The sequence below is a fragment of the Myotis davidii genome, unplaced genomic scaffold, assembly GCF_000327345.1.
Source record: "Myotis davidii unplaced genomic scaffold, ASM32734v1 scaffold425, whole genome shotgun sequence".
In the NCBI taxonomy this organism is placed as follows: domain Eukaryota; kingdom Metazoa; phylum Chordata; class Mammalia; order Chiroptera; family Vespertilionidae; genus Myotis; species Myotis davidii.
In genome coordinates, this window is record NW_006296413.1 from 1288567 (window position 1) to 1292577 (window position 4011).

The 4011-nt window shown below is 59.4% G+C and overlaps 1 long non-coding RNA gene across 1 annotated transcript in view; it reads left to right on the forward strand.

Annotated features, from left to right (window-relative positions):
* LOC107184341 overlaps positions 1 to 1386 on the forward strand; it is a 4409-nt gene extending 3023 nt beyond the window's left edge. The window contains exon 2 of the long non-coding RNA XR_001515148.1: positions 478 to 1386. This is a non-coding gene — a long non-coding RNA (uncharacterized LOC107184341). The remainder of the gene's footprint in view (positions 1 to 477) is intronic.
* The last annotated feature ends 2625 nt before the right edge of the window (positions 1387 to 4011 follow it).

Sequence of the window (4011 nt, forward strand, 5' to 3'; positions counted from 1 at the left end):
TCTCCTCGCTCCCCCGCCCACTGGGAGACGCTGCTGGCTTCGGCCTCCCCCTCCCCAGCCTCCCAAATCCAGCCCCCCAGCCGGCCCCCAGCCCAGCGCGGAGCCAGCCCCCGTCACCGCAGCTGTCCACACTGACAAAGCCTGGCTGTTCGATAAGGCCGTGCCAGCTGGAACGAGACACTTCCCGTCCGACGGGAGCTTCTGCACGGAGCCTGGGGGCAGCTGTCGGCTCCGGCTAGAGGAGCGTGGAGCCGGATCTAGGGCCTGCACCCACTCTGGGCCCCTCCTCCCCCAGAGGCTCCACAGGGGGCCTGACATGGGGGGTCTGGAGGAGGGGCTTTTGCTCTCTGGACCCTCTGACCCCGATGCTTAAAAACCCGCCCCATTGGGAGGTACAGGGTTCTGTTGCTAGGACAGGGCTGGGGCTGGCGGAATGTTGGCCCCTCCCTGGGTGACACAGTTTTCCTTGGTCATCAGGTGCCGGTGACCAAAGCACAGGCTAAAGGAAGAGATGAAGGTCATCTATGTAACCAGCAGCAGAGCATGGTCACAGCCGGGATGGACATCAGTGTTGGCCACCAGGGAGGCAGAGCAGTGTGCTCTGGCCAAGTCTGGCCCTGGGTCCAGCAAGAAGCCACTGCAAATCTGGAACAGCTCTGCCGAGATCTCCATGGCAGCTGGACAGCCACTCCCGGCCTCTTTAGCTGGTCACTGGCCACTAGACACTCATCCCATAATGATTTCTTGAGCACCTACTACGTGCCAGGCATGAAGACACCAACAGGTCCAAACCCCTGCCCTCGTGGCAATGATGTTCTCAGAGCACAGCCTTCTCTGACTGGGACCAGCTCTGCTCACTCACCCAAATCCCAGGCCCAGATCTCAGACCCTGGACCAGACCCCGGACCAGACCCCAGGCCCAGACCCAGACCCAGCCTAGACTCCAAGCCCAGACTCCAGGCTCAGCCCCCAGCCCTAAGCCCCCAGCCCCCAGCCCTCAGGCTCAAACCCAAGACCCAGACCCAGCACAAATCCCAGACCCAGGTCCAGACCCAGGCCCCAGACCACAGGAACGGACCCCAGACCCTGATCCAGGCCCAGACCCCAGGCCCCAGAACCAGATCCCAGACCCCAGTCCCAGATCCAGACCCTGGGCCCAGACCCTGGCCAGACCCTGGACCCTGGCCCAGACGGAGGCCCAGACCCGGACCCTGGGCCTAGACCCAGGCCCAGCAGAGCCAGCCGCCCTTTCTGGCTTGATTCCTTTGTAAGTCTCTAATTACATCCTGGGAGAAGCAATTAGAATGAAACGGAGGGTTTTTCTCTCTCTCCCGCAGGCCAGGCCTGTTTAATAACTTAATTGAATACACAGAATTATAATTACAATGTTAATATTTCCTCTCTGTAAAGCTGGCGCATTCTGCTGGAAGAAGCCTCCCTTGGGAATGGCCGCTTCCCACAGCCCCCAGCGCCTCGCGGTCCGAGTCCACCGCCTCCCCGCGGGTGCCCCCCTGGCTCTCCTGGTCCTGGGGCCCCGCAGGGCTGGCAGGAGCCCCAGCCCGGGGAAGCGCGTCCTCCCACCCTGAGTGTTTACAGTCGAGCTCAAACCACACGGTGGAAATTACGCCAAAGCTCCTAATTGCACATTTCCTTCCTCCAACCATTTTCTTTTGACGGTCGACTTTGAAAACGTTCACCACTTAATTTTCCCTGGGGCAGGAGGGGGGAAGAAAGGAGGCAGTGGGAGGGGGACCAGCTCCCCGGGAGGGGCCCCCACTTCTCTGGCGTCTCCAGCGCAAACTCAGGGGTCGCAGGCTAGGGAATCTTACCTCCCGCCTCCCACCCCCAACTAGGTGTCTCGTTGAGTCTCATTTCTTGTCCATAAAATGCAATTAAGAATATTCAGCTTGCAAAATAATGGTTTGAGATGGGCCGGCACGTAGTAGGTGCTCAATAAATGCCGGGCTCTTTCCTCTCAGCTCTGTGGAGGAAATGCGGGCAGAAGGACAGAACCCGCCCCCCGCCCAGTGGCCTCTGGCCAGCAGGGCAGTGAGGGCCTGGGGGAGTGACTTGTCATCGTGTGACTCGGTTTCCAGGTCCATAACAGGGCATCCTAATGGGGCCGACATCACTGGGTTGTCCTGAGGATGATGGGACTCACCCTGTAAAGGGCAGGGCCCACAGAAGGCTCAGCCGGCATGGCAGCGACCCCTGCCAGCCGCTCTGGAGGTGGCTGGGGGCCTTGGGATCAGACAGACGGGTTCCAGCCCCGAACGTCCCTATACTTGGGACAGTCAGCTGATTCCCCGGATCCCCTGGATCTCTCGCTGTGAAATAGGCGCCAACACAGGGTTGCTGCAGGGTGTGAGGCGGGGAATGGGCAAGCACTCTTGCCCTGAGGCTGGGGCTCCGAGGGGGCCTCCATCCCAGGGGTGATGAAGGGAGGAGGCTGCCATGCGCACCGCAGCCCCCTGGGCCCAGGCCATGTGGGAGACCATGCGGTCCCTCTCTGCGAAGTCCCTGCGGTGAGGCCACCGGGGCGGTGCTGGGAATAGGAGCTCCCGCTTCCTGTGGAACAGGGAGCTGAGCCTCAGTTTTCCCATCTGTGAGCTGGGACCCCACCTGCCTCCAAGCTCCGACCATTCCATTCCCTTCTGTAACCACCGGTGAATGCTGCCCTGGGCCCTGGCTGGTCCCCGGACACGTGGGCACTCTAATAACAAATGGCTGGTAGCACCTGAGTTCTCAGTTCGTGCCAGCTGCTTTCATAAATTATATATCTTAGGTCAGCTTACACGTATTAGCTCATTTAATTCTTAAAACTGCCCCGTGAGGGAGTTATATTTCTATTATTCCCATTTTACAGATGAAGAAACCAAGGCTCAAAGTTGCCCAAGGACACAGAGCTAGAAAGGGGCAGCCTGAGGCCAGAGCCGCTGCTCTTAACCATTGTACCACACTGCCTCCTTCCGACGAAGCAGAGAGAGTCCAGAGAGGCCGGGAGCCTGCGGAAGGCCCCACGGCAGGTTGCTGGCTGCACACACGCACAGGAGTTCTAGCTCCCAGGCCTCTGTTCTTGCTTCTATACCCCCCTTGCTTCTATATTCACCATCCAGCCATATCCTCTGGCCATAACATGAGCAGGCTCTTCCTGGGAGAGGGACACAAAGGAAACTTCTCCTGCAGTGAGGTACCTCGTAGTTTCCTGTGAACTGTTAACAAAATCTCAACAAAAGACACCAGGACCCACAGCAGCTCACCAGGTCACTCAGGAATCGTCAGGACTGTGATTTCTAGCAAACCATCAGGCACTGAACCCCCTTTTGTAAGCTCAGAGCTCAGGCCCTCAGCGGTGCCGTGCGTGCTGAGCCCACCTCCGTGCAACATGGTCAGGGGTAAAAATGTCCCACGGTTCCCGCTGATGGTTACAGAGAATCATGAATGCAAGACACGGAAAAATTAGTGGAGTTTTAAGCACAAAACACATGTGGCCTCATTGAGATAGAGGGTTTCCCAGAGGGCGGGGTGTTTGCAAAGTTGTTCAACCAGGATGGCGCCTGGCTGCGGCCTCGCCTTCCTTGAGCACGCTCCACAGAGAGTGGGTGAGGGCTTTCTCCAGGGCTGGCACAGTGTCGGGCAGACCACATGCCTCTGAGAGACGTGCGGGGAAGGAATGAGTAAGCGAGTGAACGAGTGGCGTGCAGGTGCCCTTGGCAGGTGGGCCATTTTCCTCTCCAGCTCAGTGAACTCGTGCGCTGGGAGAGGACCTGTGTTCCCAGCTGCCAAGTCTCCAGGCAGCAGATCTGGGGCCTCACAGCAGCAGGGACCTGCACCACCCACCCAGGGGGCACCGGGCCCAGCGAGGGTCAGAGACCTTCTGGAGAGAGCAGGGCTCAGAAGGCATCCCTCCCTTTCTGGGAAGTCACACCGTCCAGCCCTCTGTCCCCGCAGGGCTCCAGGAACCAAGGCCTTAGCCATCCAGCTGGGCCAGGCAGCATGCTCCCCCCCACG